Here is a 15,699-nt window from a genome sequence, read left to right on the forward strand (position 1 = left end):
AACTACGTGCCATTTAGTGTTGCTTTTAAACTTGTGGATATTTTATAAAATTTTTTGTAGTTAATAGACTATGTTTTGGAGCAGTTTTAGGTTATAGGAACATTTAACAGAACCATTCCCATATACTCTCTTTCCCCCAACCCTTGGCAACCACTTATCTTTTAATTAATTGTCTCCACAGTTTTGCCTTTTCCAGAATGTCATACAATTGGAATCATGCAGTAGGTAGCTTTTTCAGACTGGCCTCTTTCACTTAGAAATGTGCACTTAAATTTCCTCCATGTCTTTGTGTGGCTTTATAGCTTATTTCTTTTTACTGCTAAATAATATTCCACTGTATGAAGGGACCACAGTTTAGTTTATCCATTCACCTATTAAATGATATTTTAGTTGCTTCCCATTTTTGGCAATCATGAATAAAGCTGCTATAAACATTCATATGCAGGTTTTGTTTGAATATAAGTTTCAACAATTTTGGGCAAACCTAGAAGTGTGGTTACTGGGTTGTGGGAAAATGTTACTTGCTCAGTTGTGTCCGACTCTTTGCAAGCCTATAGACTGTAGCCCGCCAGGCTCCTCTATCCATAGGATTCTCCAGGCAAGAATACTGGAGTGGATAGCCATTCCCTTTTTCAGGGGATCTTCCCGACCCAGGGATCGAACCTTGGTCTCCTGCATTGCAGGCAATGCAATTCTTTACTGTCTGAGTCACCAGGGGAGCCCCACTGGATTGTGTGGTAAGACTATTTTAACTTTGTAAGAAATTGCTAAACTTGCTTTCAGGGTGCCTGTACTATTTTGCATTCCCACCTGCAGTGAATGAGATCCCTGTTGCCTTATATCCTCGTCAGCATTTAGTATTGTCAGTGTGGTGGCTCAGACGGAAAAACATCTGCCTGCAATGCGGGAGACCCAGGATCCATCCCTAGGTCGGGAAGATCCCCTGGAAAAGGAAATGGCAACCCACTCCAATACTCTTGCCTGGAAAATTCCACGGACTGAGGAGCCTGGTAGGCTACAGTCCATGGGGTCGCAAAGAGTCGGACACGACTGAGCGACTTCACTAAACTAAGCTAAGTAGATGTGCTGTGCTAGCTCATTGGCTTAATTTACATTTCCCTAATGACATTTGCTGTTGAGATCATATGCTTATTTGTAATCTATATATCTTCTTTGGTGAGGTGTCTGTTTCAATCTTTTGCCAATTTCTTAATTGGATTGTTTTCTGATTGTTGTTTTAAGGGTTCTTTTTATATACTGAATACCAGTCCTTTACCAGATATGTGTTTTGCAAATATTTTCTCCCAGTCTGTGGCATGTCTTTTGATTAACTTACAAGGGTCTTTCTCAGAGCAGAAGTTTTTAATTTTAATTAAGTCCAACTTTACAATTTGTTTCTTTCGTGAATTGTGCTTTTAGAGCACTGCCTAAAAATCCACTGCCAAACCCAAGGTCAAGTAGACTTTTTCATATGTTATTTTCTAGGAGATTTTGTTTTGTTTTGTTTTGTTTCAGAATAAGAAACTTTTGAGAGTTTCTGTAGTTGACTGCCTTTTTCCTGCTGTGCCACTTACTTTGAATCTGTATTACCTCAACTCCTCAGAGAGAAACAAGGGCGGCGAGTCCTCATTTAGAAAACATTTCCTAATTTTACATTTTTAAAGTTAATATTTAAAAATAAAACCCTTCTTCAACCCCCAACTGCTAACCCCATCATGAATAATTTGATTTAATACAAGTTAAGTTTATAAATAAATGTGTTCTTTTTCCTCAAAAATCACTTAAGCAACTTTACAAGAATCATTGTTTAAAAAATTTACCTAGAGAAATTAAAGTACCATTTTTCCCCAACACAGATGGTGCTCAAGGATTCACATATCAAGGTCGTTTGCTTAGTGTATCACCCTTTAGTTGTTCTCTTAGCAGGTGGGTTTTGAGTCTTCTTAATCACTCTTTTCTTCTCCTTGAGAATGTCTATACTCTGGTTTCAGCTCCCATGTGTTTTTGTGGATCCCTTTTACATTTTGAATACCAATTTCTTTTAAAATTTCCTTCAGGTACAACACAGGCTGTTTTGTGATGTCCACCAAGTCCTTAAGATTATAATATTGATGTTTCTCAAAAGCCGAAACCAGCTTGTCTAAAATGTGTTGTTTATCAGTTCAGACTTGTTTTCCATCTTCTTTCTTTTTCCTTTTATATTCTATATTGTATTGATGATTAGCAACAGGTTTGTAATTGGTTGTCACAGCTTTGTCCAGGTGCTGTGGTAGCCTTACAGGATTGGAAGAATCTTCTATTTGTAATCTCTTGAATCGCTGGTAGTTTTCACTGGAAGTGGGTCAGCATTCAGCTCTTTGTACCACTATTCCTTCCAGTGAAAGCTTATCTGCTGAGCTCTGAGTAAACCCTGTTAATGTCTGTCCTCAAACACTTTGCAAGGTAAATGCATATTCTCAAGGAGCACTGACTGAAGCTATTTTTCTGCCAATATCATAAGTGTTTGCCAGAGCCTCAATCAAAGTAAATAACACCTTGGTCCTTCCTTGATTTTTGGAAATCCAGTTTTCCAACTTCACTTCTTTGGGCCTTAGCCCATTGCAGTGACAGATAACAAAGAACCCTGACCAGCCACATTCTGGTGCTCTGCTTGGCACCTGTCATGTCAAGTTCCCTGCTTTCGGCCATGGATCTGTTGCCAGCAGAGGTGTGCGGGCCAGAGTAGTGGGCCCCAGGAGCTGGGGGCTATAGGGCAAAGGGCCAGAGCAGAGAGCAAAACTGGCTGGAGGCTGACTGTGAAGAGCTGGAGTTCACATGCTGGGATGCTGGAAGCCAGGGAACTTCCAGGAATTTTAGAGTTCTGTGTTTTACACTTAGTTCTATGATCCATTTTGAGTTTATTTTTGTGGAAGGTATAAGGACAGTGTCTGGATTTTTTTTTTTTTTTTTTTTTTTTGCATGAGCTGTCCAGTTGTTCCAGCACCATTTGTTGAAAAAACTATTCTTTCTCCATTGGATTGCTTTGTTCCTTTGTCAAAAATCAGTTGACTATATTTGTTTGGGTCTATTTCTGTGCTCTGTATTCTGGCCCATTAACCTGTATGTCTATTGTTCCACCAATACCAACACAATCATGAATACCGTTGCTTTATGCTAAATTTTGTATCAGGTAGTTTTGGCCCTCCAACTTTGTTTTTATACTTGGATATTGTGAGTCTTTTTCCTTTGTGCATAAAATAGAAAGTCAGAGTTTTTTATATCCACAAAATAATTTGCTGTGATTTTGACTGGGATTGCACTGGGTCCATAGATAAGTTGAAAAGAGTGTACCCCAATGTTCATCACAGCACTGTTTATAATAGCCAGGACATGGAAGCAACCTAGATGCCCATCAGCAGATGAATGGATAAGAAAGCAGTGGTACATATACACAATGGAATATTACTCAGCCATTAAAAAGAAAACATTTGAATCAGTTCTAATGAGGTGGATGAAACTGGAGCCCATTATACAGAGTGAAGTAAGCCAGAAAGAAAAACACCAATACAGTATACTAATAAATATATATGGGCTTCCCTGATGGCTCAGAGGTTACAGCATCTGCCTGCAATGCGGGAGACCTGGGTTCGATCCCTGGGTCAGGAAGATCCCCTGGAGAAGGAAATGGCAACCCACTCCAGTATTCTTGCCTGGAGAATCCCATGGACAGAGGAGCTTGGTGGGCTACAGTCCATGGGGTCGCAAAGAGTCGGACACAACTGAGCGACTTAACTAACTAACTAACTAATGCATATATATGGAGTTTAAAAAGATGGTAATGATAACCCTATATGCAAGACAGAAAAAGAGACACAGATGTACAGAACAGATTTTGGACTCTGTGGGAGAAGGCGAGGGTGGGATGATCTGAGAGAATAGCATTGAGACATGTATATTATCAATTGTGAAACAGATTGCCAGTCCAGGTTTGGTGCATGAGACAAGTGCTCAGGGCTGGTGCACTAGGATGACCCAGAGGGGTGGGATGGGGAGGGAGGTGGGACGGGGTTCATGATGGGGAACACATGTAAATCCATGGCTGATTCATATCAATGTATGGCAAAAAAACCACTACAATACTGTAAAGTAATTAGCCTCCAACTAATATAAATAAATGAAAAAAAATTATATCATAAAAAGTCTTAACAGTATTGAGTCTTCCTGTCCATAAACATGGAATATCCTTCCATTTATTTGGGCTTTTATTTCTTAAATCAGGGTTTTATAGTTTTCCCTCATATAAGTCTTATACATACTCTGTTTGATTTGTGCATAAATATTTCTTCTTTTTTGGTGCTAAAGTGTTTATTTTTTTAATTTCAAATTCCAGTTGTTCATTCTTAGTATAGGAAAACAACTAACTTTTGTATATTGGACTTGTATCTCACAGCTTTATTATACTTGCTTATTAATTCCAGGAGCATTTTTTTGTCAATGCGCTATTTTTTACATAGGAAATCACATCATCTACAAACAAAGACAATATTATTTCTTTCTTCCCTATCTGTGTACTTTCTCTTTTCTTATTTTTAACTTTTAATTTTATATTAGAACATAGGCAATTAACAATGTTGTGATAGTTTCAGGTGGAATAGCAAAGGGACTCAGCCATACATAAACATGTATCCATTCTCCCTCAAACTCCCCTCCCATCCAGGCTGCCACATAACATTGAGCTGATTTCCCTTTGCTCTACAGTAGATCCTTGTTGGTTATCCATTTTAAATACAGCAGTGTGTACATGTCTACTCCAAACTCCCTAACTATCCCTTCCCCCCACCCTTCCTCACTGAAAACCATAAGTTCTTTCTCTAAGTCTGTGATTCTGTTTCTGTTTTGTAAGTTCAGTTCAGTTCAGTCACTCAGTCGTGTCTGACTCTTTGCAACCCCATGGACTGCAGCTCGCCAGGCTTCCCTGTCCTTCACCAACTCCTGGAGCTTGCCCAAACTCATGTGCATTGAGTCAGTGATGACATCCAACCATCTCATCCTCCATCGTCCCCCTGTCCTTCTGCCTTCAATCTTTCCCAGCATCAAGGTCTTTCCCAATAAGTTAGTTCTTTGCATCAGGTGGCCAAAGTACCAGAGTTTCAGCTTCAGCATCAGTCCTTCCAGTGAATAATCAGGACTGATTTCCTTTAGTATTGACTGGTTTGATCTCCTTGCAATCCAAGGGACTCTCAAGAGTCTTCGCCAACACCACAGTTCAAAAACATCAATTCTTCAGTGCTCAGCTTTCTTTTTTTTTTTTTTTTGACGTTTTTCTTTTTTTTTCATTTATTTTTCTTAGTTGGAGGCTAATTACTTTATAATATTGTAGTGGTTTTTGCCTTACATTGACATGAATCAGTCATGGAATAGTCCAACTCTCACATCTATACATGACTACTGGAAAAACCATAGCTTTGATTAGTAAGTAAGTTCATTTATATAATTTCTTTTTAGATTCTGCATGTAAGAGATGTCCTATATTTCTCCATCTCTGTCTGACTTCACTTAGTAAGACAATCTCTAGGTCTGTCCATATAGGTGCAAGAGGTATTATTTCATCCTTTTCAATGGCTGAGTTATTATTCCATTGTATATGTGTATCACATCTTCTTTATCTATTCCTTTGTTGATGGATATTTAGGTTACTTCCATGTCTTGGCTATTGTAAACAATGCTGCAGTGAACATTGGGGTACATGTATCTTTTTGAATTATGGTTTTCTCCAGGTATACGCCCAGGAGTGGAATTGCAGAGTCTTGTAGTAGCTGTATTTTTAGTTTTTTAAGGAAACTCCATACTGTTCTCCATAGTGGCTGTACCAATGTACCTTCCCACCAACACTGTAGGAAGGTTTCCTTCTCTTCACAACCTCTCCAGCATTTATTGTTTGTGGATTTTTTTTATGATAGCCATTTGGACTGATGTGAGGTGATGTCTCTTAGTTTTGATTTGTATTTCTCTAATAATTAGTGATGTTGAGCATCTTTTCATGTGCCTGTTGTATGCCTTTTCTTTCTTGTCTTACCTTATTGCATTAGCTGGGAGCTCCAGTGTGATGTCAAATAGGAGTGGTCAGACAGGACATCCTTGCCTCATTCTCAGTCTTAGAGCAAAATCATCTAGTTTCTCAGTATAAGTATGATATTAGCTATAGATTTTGTAGATTTTTTTATCAAATTGATCAAGTTTCTCTCTTCTCCTAATTTGACAAGAGCTCTTATCACGAATGGATCTTGGATTTGAAATGATTTTTCTGCATCTATTGATAATGATCATATGGTTTTTCTTCTTAAGCATGTTGCTGTATGATGGATTAAGTTAGTTTTTGGATATTAAATCAGCCTTGTGTACCAGGAATAAATACCACTTAGTTGTGCTATATAATTTTTGTAATATTGTTGAGTTTGACTTGCTAATATTTTGTTGAGGATTTTCAATGAGATGTTGGTCTGTAGTTTTCCTTTCTTTTAATATATTTGACTTTGGTATTAGGATAATTCTAGCTTCATGGAATGAGCTAGAAAGTGTTACATCTGGTTCTATTTTCTGCAAGAGGTTGTAGAGAATTGTTATAATTTCTTCCCTAAATGGTAAAATTCACCAGTGAAACCATCTGGGCCTGGTACTTTCTGTTTTAAAAGATTATTAATTGTTGATTCAAGTTCTTTAATTTATATAGGCCTATTCAGATTATACAGTCAATTTCTTTAATATGTAGATGAGTTATCATTTATAAATTATATTTTCAGATTATATATTTCTCCTTATATGAGTCTTGATAGATTGTATCTTTCAAATAATTAGCCAGTTTCATCTAAGTTATCAAATTTGTGAGCAGATTTGTTCATGGTATTATTTCATTATCCTTTTAATGTACATTAGATCAGTAGTAATGGCCCTTCTTTCCTTTCTGATATTAGTAATTTGTGTTTTTTCTCTCCCTTTCTTGGTTAGCCTAGGTAAGGGTTTATCAATATTATTCATCTTTTCAAAGAACCAGCTTTTGCTTTCATTGATTTTTTTTTTTCATTGTTTTTCTTGTTTTCAATCTCACTTCTTTTACTTTGATTTTTATTTTTCTTCTCTTGGGCTTACTCTGAATTTAATTTGCTCTTCATTTTCTAGTTTCCTGAGGTGAAATCTTAGATTAAATATTTTCTGAAATCATTTAGATCTTTTTTCCTGTTGTAATCCATATAATTTTCCAGCTACCTTCTGTTACTAATCTCTAGTTTAATTCCATTGTAATATGAGAGTACAATTAATATGATATCTATGCTTTTAAATTTGCTAAGGTATGTTTTATGACACATAATGTTTATCTCAGTGAATGTTCCACGTGAACTTGAAGACTGCTTTTGTTAGATGAAGTGTTTTATAAATGTCAGTTAAATACTAGTTGTTTAATGGTGCTATTCAGCTCAGTATATCCTTACCAATTTTATCCTGCTAGATATTTCAGTTACTGATCAAGGGATGGGGAAGTCTCCAACTATAATAGTGGAGTCATCAGATTTTGCTGTAAGATTAAAGATCTTATGTCACGGAAAATTGACCCCTCTATCACTATATAATGCCTCTCTTCACTCCTGATAATTTCCCTTCCTCTGAAGTCAACTTTGTCTGAAATTAGCTTGCTTTTGATTAGTGTTAGCATGGTATCTTTCACCATCCCTTTACTTTTAATCTGCCTTTGTCTTATGTTTGAAATGTATTTCTTACAGAAATAGTTAGTTATTGGTTTTTTATCTACTTTAACAGTTTCTGTCTGTTAACTGATATATTTATTCCATTCAAAGTGATTATTGAAGGACTTCCCTGGTGGTCCAGTGGATAAGACTTTGCGCTCCCAGTGCCGTGGACTTAGTTTTGATTCCTGTTCAGGGAACTAGATCTGACATGATGCAGCTAAGAGTTTGCGTGCTGCAACTAAAGATGCTGCATACTGCAACTAAAGATCCAGCATGGCACAGTGAAAATTGAAGACTTCAGGTACTGCAACTAAGACCCAGTGCAGCCAAATAAATAAGTAAATAATAGGAGAGAACTGAAGAAAATTTTTTTATTTTAATTGATTATTGATATAGCTAGTTAATATATACTATATTTGTAACTTTTGTATTCATTGACCATTTCTTTTTTCTTTTTCTGTCTTCCACTCTTTTTCTGCCTTCTCTGGTTTTAATCAAACATTTTATATTGCTATGATTCCATTTTCTTTCCTCTTTCATATCAGTACTTTTAAAAAGTTTAGTGGTTGCCCTAGAGTTTGAAATATATACTTATGGCTTGTCCAAGTTTACTTTCAAATAATATTATATCACTTCACAAGTAGTACAAGTACCTTATAGCAAAGTACTCCCGATTCCTCTCCCGCATCCTTTATAGCACGGCTGTCATTTGTTTCACTTATTCATAAGCTATAATCACTGAATACATCTTTGCTATTATTACTTTGAGTAAACTATTATCTAGTAAACCAATTAAGAATAAGTAAAATAAAAGATTTTATTTTACTTTTATTAAGTCCTTCTCTAATATTCTTTCTTTATGTAGATCCAAGTTTCTGACCTATATAATTTTCCTTTTCTGAAGAACTTCTTTTAACATTTCTTATAAGACATGTCTCCTGGCAACAAATTTAATCAATTTTTGTTTGAGAAAGTCTTTATTTCAGCTTCATTTTTTAAGAATAATTTTGCTGGATACAGAATTCTAGCTTTTTTTTTTTTTCTTTAAACACTTTAAATATTTCACTGCACTCTCTTGCTTGAATAGTTTCTGAAGAGAAGCCAATGTAATTTTTTTTTAACCCCTCTGCCTACTTTAAAAATTGTCTCTTTGTCTTTTATTTTCTGCAGTTTGAATATGATATGCCTAGTGGTCAGCGTTTTGGTATTTGTCCTGCTTGATATTCTCTTGAGTTTCCTAGATCTAAGGTTTGGTGTCTGTCATTACTTTTAGAAAACTCTTATTTGATATTACTTCAAATATTTCCTCTATTCCCTCCTCTCTTTCTTCTTGTATTCCCATTATGTTTATATACCCCATTTGTAATTGTACCACAGTCTTTGGATATGCTATTCCATCTTTTTCATTCCTTTTTTAGCTCTGCATTTCATGTATGAAGTTTCTATTGACATCTTCAAGTTCACTAGCTCACTAATAGTGAGTTATTGTTGTTGTTGTTTTGGATAACTAACTTTATTTTTTAATTCAATTTATTTAAACTTAAAAAAATGTTCACCCATTTCTCCGACCCCTCCCTGAACCTTCACCTCTGGCAGCCACCAATCTGTTCTCTGTATCTATGAGCTTGGTTGGTTGGTTTGTTTGTTTATCTATTTTTTAATTCCACATATAAGAGAGATCATATGGTATTTGACCTTCTTTGTCTGACTTATTTCACTTAGAATAATGCCCTCAAGGTCATCTGTGTTGTTGTCCAATCTTTTTATGGCCAAGTAATATTCCATTGGCTTCACTGGTGGCTCAGTGGTAAAGAACCCACCTGCCAATGTAGGAAACGTGGGTTCAATCCCGGGATCAGGGAGATCCCCTGGAGGAGGGCATGGCAACCCACTCTAGTATTCTTGCCTGGAGAATCCCCTGGACAGAGGAGCCTGGTGGGCTACAATCTACAGTGTCACAAAGAATCAGACATAACTGAAGCGAATTAACATGCATGCACACAGGCATGCTCCTTTGTATTTCTGTGATATCAGTTGTAATATTTCATTTCTGAGTCTGGTTCTGATGCTTGGTTTATCACTCCAGACTATGTTTTTAACCTTTACTATGCCTTGTAATTTTTGACTGAAAACCAGACATGATTTACTGGATGAAAGAAACTGAGTTAGGCAAGCCAGTAGTGTAAAGGTTTTATGTTCAACTAAGAGTTAATCTGGGCTTCCTAGGTGGCTCAATGGTAAAGAATCTGCTTGCCAAGCAGGAGACACAATTTCGATCCCTGTGTCAGGAAGATTCCTTGGAGATCTTTAAGAGCACTTTAAATGGCAATCCACTCTAGTATTCTTGCCTGGGAAATCCCATAGACAGAGGAACCTGGTAGGCTACAGTCCATGAAGTTGAAAAGAGTCAGACACGATTTAGCAACTAAACAACAGCAACAAGAGTTAGTTTGTGTTTACTCTTTGCTGTAGCTATGGTGTCAGAGGCTAAAACTGTCTCATTGTTCTTATATTAGTCTCTTCATGTGGTCTTTGATTATCCATAGAAACTTCTTAACTAGGGTCTAAGACTTTCAATGTTTTTAGTTGTTATTGTTGTTTAGTCACTAAGTCACATCTGACTCTTTGCAACCCCGGACTGCAGCACGCCAAGCTCCCCTACCCACTATTTCCTGGAGTTTGCTCAAACTCATGTCCACTGAATCAGTGTGACTATCTAACCATTCATCCTCTGCTGCCCTCTTCTCCTTTTGCCTTCAGTCTTTCCCAGCATCAACTTCTTTTCCAATGAGTCGACACTTAGCATCAGGTGGCCAAAGTATTGGAGCCTCAGCATCAGTGCTTCCAATGAATATTCAGGGATGATTTCCTTTAGGATTAAATGGTTTGATATTCTTGCAGCCCAAGGGACTCAAGAATCTTCTCCAGCACCACAGTTCAAAAGCATTAATTCTTCTGTGCTCAGCCATCTTTATGGTCCAACTCTCACATCCATAAATGACTACTAGAAAACCATAGCTTTGGCTATTTGGCCCTTTGTTGGTAAAATGATATCTCTGCTTTTTAATACGCTATCTAGGTTTGTCATAGCTTTCCTTCCAAGGAGCAAGTGTCTTTTAATTTCAGGCTACAGCCACCGTCCACAATTATTATACAGGAGTGCTGTTAATGTGATGATAAAGAGTGAGTAGAGTGGGATCATTCATTAATCTTATGAATTAGTCTTAGGTCTCAATCTTTTAGTGTGCCTGAGTTGACTTTTCATTCTGTCTGCCCTCTGATGGATAAGGATAAGAGGCTTCTGGAAGCTTCCTGATGGGAGAGACTGACTGTGGGAAAACTGGGTCTTGTTCTGATGGGCGGGGCCATGATCAGTTTAGTTCAGTTGGCGGTTGTGTCCAACTCTTTGTGACCTCATGGACTGCAGCATGCCAGGCGTCCCTGTCCATCACCAACTCCCAGAGCTTGCTCAAACTCATGTGCATCAAGTCGGTGAAGCCATTCAACCATATCATCTTCTGTCATCCCCTTTTCCTCCTGCCTTCAATCTTTCCCAGCATCAGAGTCTTTTCCAGTGAGTCTGTTCTTCTCATCATGTGGCCAAAGTATTGGAGCTTCAGCTTCAGCATCAGTCCTTCCAATGAATATTCAGGACTTATTTCGTTTAGGATGGACTGGATTGATCTCCTTGCAGTCCAAGGAACTCTTAAGAGGCTTCTCCAGCACCACAGTTTGAAAGTACCAGACCACCTTATCTGCCTCCTGAGGAATCTGCATGTAGGTCAAGAAGCAACAGTTAGAACCGGACATGGAGAAAGGAGTACGTTAAGGCTGTATATTGTCACCCTGCTTATTTAACTTATATGCAGAGTACATCAAGCGAAATGCCAGGCTGAATGAAGCACAAGCTGGAATCAAGATTGCCGGGAGAAATATCGATAACCTCAGATATGCAGATGATACCACCTTCACTTTTATGGCAGAAAGCAAAGAAGAACTAAACAGCATCTAGATGAAAGTGAAAGAAGAGAGTGAAAAAGTTGGCTTAAAGCTCAACATTCAAAAAACGGAGATCATGGCATCTGGTCCCATCACTTTATGACAAATAGATGCGGAAACAATGGAAACAGTGAGAGACTTTATTTTGGGAGGCTCCAAAATCACTGCAGATGGTGACTGTAGCCATGAAATTAAAAGACACTTGCTCCTTGGAAGAAAAGCTGTGACCAACCTAGACAGCATATTAAAAAGCAGAAACATTACTTTGCTGACTAAGCTATGATTTTTCTAGTAGTCATGTATGAATGTGAGGGTTGGACCATAAAGAAAACTGAGCACTGAAGAACTGATGCTTTTCAACTGTGGTGTTGTAGAAGACTCTTGAAGGTCCCTTGGACTACAAGGAGATCAAGCCAGTACATCCTAAAGGGAATCAATCCTGAATATTCATTGGAAGGACTGATGCTGAATTTGAAGCTCCAATACTTTGGCCATTGATGCAAAGAACTGACTCACTGGAAAAGCCTCTGATACTGGGAAAGATTGAAGGCAAGAGGAAAAGGGGATGACAGACGATGAGATGGTTGGATGGCATCACTGACTCAATGGACATGAGTTTGAGCAAGCTCTGGGAGTTGGTGATGGACAGGGATGCCTGGCCTGCTGCAGTCCATGGGGTCCCAAAGAGTCAGATACAACTGAGCAACTGAACTGCACTGAACTGAGTTGGATATTTCCTATCCCCCATGTCAGTATGCCTCTGGTAAAACCTCAGTCAGTTAGACTCTGATAAAAGTTTTCCTTGAGGGCAGGCCTTGTTAAAGATAATAGAGAGGTCCAGATATATTTCAAAATGGCTGCTTTCCTTTCCCCTTGCTAGAAGCACAAGAGAATTTTTCTCCAGTCTTCATAGTGAAAACCTGGTAATGCTCTTGAAAGTAAAACACATGAAAGTGTGGGGAACCCCATAAGATTGAACCTTCTGAGGACTTTTATCCCTTGATCTACTTGGTCCACATTGAGAATCTAGCAATCTTTTGATTATAGTTTTAAAGTGTTGTTACTGATACTGACTTCAGGTGCAGGCTTCTATTCCTAGTCAGCTATAAGTCTCTATCCACTGGTCTGTCTCTCCATCTTATAGAACAGCAGTTTGCCTTGTGACCTCACTTCTCTGATGGATCTAAGAAGTGATTTTAAGTTTGTTCAGCATTTTTCTTATTGTGAGTATAGGAGTGATGGCTTCCAAGAACTTGATGTGTGAAACCAGAAATTGGAAGTATATAAGTTTATTTTTTTAACTTCAAAGCACATCTAGAAAAACATGAATCTTTCTGAAGTTTCAACTTACCTGAAAATATGTAGAAGCTGTGTGACTTTGTGCAATTAATTTAACCCATCTCTTCATCTATAAAATAAGCATAATAATGCCTACTTTGCTGGATTGTTATAAGACCTAAATGAGATATGCAAAGCATCTAGCACAGTGCGTGGCTCATATATATTCAATAAATGTTAACTTTAATTATAATGCCATTTTATCTTCATCAGAATCCTAGGCTTGAATAGAGACAAAGTGTACAAAGTATTCCCTAATTTAGAAGTTAAAGAATCAGAAGAAAATGGAACACTTGCCTTATGATCAGTTTGTGATTGAGTCAAAACCAGACTCAGGCTAGGACTGCTGCCAGCTTCCATGGCCCTGATGCGGTTACAAGACTCTGTTTTCTTAATATCAGAGCAAATAGCTTGCCCACATTAATCAAAACCTGTCAAATCTCAAATTTACTCCTATAAAAGCAATCTCAGCGACTGCACACCTGTCTGTCCCACTCTGATGTATTTGTGGATTTTGCCTGCAGAAACCATGATGGTTCCAAATAAAGGGTATTAGAATGATAGAGAAATGTAGCCTGCTACCATGGAAACAGACATGTGACACCAGTAGTGCTCTGAGTAGGCATGTAAAAGGTTCTGAAGCATATAGAGAAAATAAGTCAACATATCTAAGAAGATATAGAAATGAGCAGAGGTTACTGCTTTTGCTCTAGGTCAAGGTATTCATATCTAACATGAAATAGTTCTAGCTCTCTGGTATTTTCTCTCTAGAAGATGGAAAACCACAATGACCTCGAGCAAAAGAAATGAGAATGGTTGATATAGAACCAGAACTTGGGGGGAGGGGAGGGAGGCTTAAGAGGGAGGTGATACATGTATAATTAGGCTGATTTTCATTGTTGTGTGGCAGAAACCAATACAACATTGTGAAGCAATTTTCCTCCAATTAAATATTTTTTTAAATTTTAAAAAATGAACCAGGACTTATAGGACCATGTTGAAACTCATAAGAATTATTTACTGGCTATGGTGAGCTATATTAGAAAAAGATGGAACTCCTTCCTATATTGTTGAATGATGTACTCACTAGCACCTATGGAAAGTGTGATACAATCTAACAATCTAAGGATAATCTTGTCTATACTTGTCATTTTTTTCAAGGGATATGCCAAATGTACACTGAGCAGATAGAAGCAAGTGGAAGATGGGCCTTGAGCGCCTGTAGCTCTCGGCCCTTTTCACACCATGACCATTTCAGAAAATAAAAATTAAAATTTTATCCCATCACTTCATGGCAAATAGATGGGGAAACAATGGAAACAGTGGCCGACTTTATTTTGGGGGGCTCCAAAATCACTGCAGATGGTGACTGCAGCCATGAAATTAAAAGATGCTTACTCCTTGGAAGAAAAGTTATCACCAACCTAGACAGCATATTAAAAAGCAGAGACATTACTTTGTCAGGAAAGGTCCATCTAGTCAAGGCTATGGTTTTTCCGGTAATCATGTATGGATGTGAGAGTTGGCCTATAAAGAAAGCTGAGCGGAAACTCCAACACTTTGGCCACCTGATGTGAAAAACTGACTCATTTGAAAAGACCCTGATGCTGGGAAAGATTGAAGGTGGGAGGATAAGGGGATGACAGAGGATGAGATGGTTGGATGGCATCACGGACTTAATGGACATGAGTTTGAATAAATTCCGGGAGTTGGTGATGGACAGGGAGGCCAGGCATGCTGCAGTCCATGGGGTCACAAAGAGTCGGACACGACTTAGTGACTGAACTGAACTGAACTTACCTCACACAATATACCAAATCTATACCAGATTTAAATATAAAAAATGAAATCACAAGAGGGAGGTGGGAGGGGGGAACGGGATGGGGAACACATGTAAATCCATGGCTGATTCAGGTCAATGTATGACAAAAACCACTACGATATTATAAAGTAATTAGCTTCCAACTAATAAAAATAAATGGAAAAAAATGAAATCATGAAAGAACCAGAAAAAATGCAGAGTTACCTATGTAATGCTGATGTATCCAAATTTAAAATGACAATTTAGAAATGTAGTTACTGACATAGAAGAAAGGTATCAAGCAACAAGATCCCATTTTGTGAAAATACCTATTTATATGCATAGAAAATTTCTAGATATGTATAAAGTGTTAATAGGGGTTGTTTGTGACTAGTTTTTTAAAGCTATTTTTCCTTTTTGCTCCTCTTTTCTATGTATGTATACATGCATGAATTTATGTATGTGTAATAAGTAGGTATTTCTGGTATAAAAATAATAGAAGTTAATGAAAAATTCTTAACTTCCCTTTCCTTCCTTTTCCTTGTACGGTCAAACTTCCTCCAGGAATTTTTTTTCCTCAACTAACCAGTGTATTTCCTTAAGTCTCCCCCTTTTAGTACTTTCCCATTCAACTGTAAGTTCTCTGAGAATAGACTTGTTTCATTATTTACTGCTCTTCTCTCCTAGGCATGCTCAGTAAGGACTGGTTACATGGTGATCATTTTCTCAAAGCCTGCTTCAAAGTCTGATATAGCAGTGAAGTTAAAGTCGCTCAGTCGTGTCCAACTCTTGGAGACCCCATGGATTATACAGTCCATGGAATTCTCCAGGCCAGAATAC

The 15,699-nt window shown here is 37.7% G+C and overlaps 1 protein-coding gene and 1 pseudogene across 4 annotated transcripts in view; one reads left to right on the top strand and one right to left on the bottom strand.

Annotated features, from left to right (window-relative positions):
* The window catches only part of EDA (ectodysplasin A), a 349,218-nt gene that overhangs the window by 318,195 nt on the left and 15,324 nt on the right, over window positions 1–15,699 (top strand). The window lies entirely within an intron of this gene.
* On the bottom strand, window positions 1,944–2,688 carry LOC136154303 (general transcription factor IIF subunit 2 pseudogene; annotated as a pseudogene).

Source organism: Muntiacus reevesi, chromosome X (assembly GCF_963930625.1).
Source record: "Muntiacus reevesi chromosome X, mMunRee1.1, whole genome shotgun sequence".
NCBI lineage: Eukaryota > Metazoa > Chordata > Mammalia > Artiodactyla > Cervidae > Muntiacus > Muntiacus reevesi.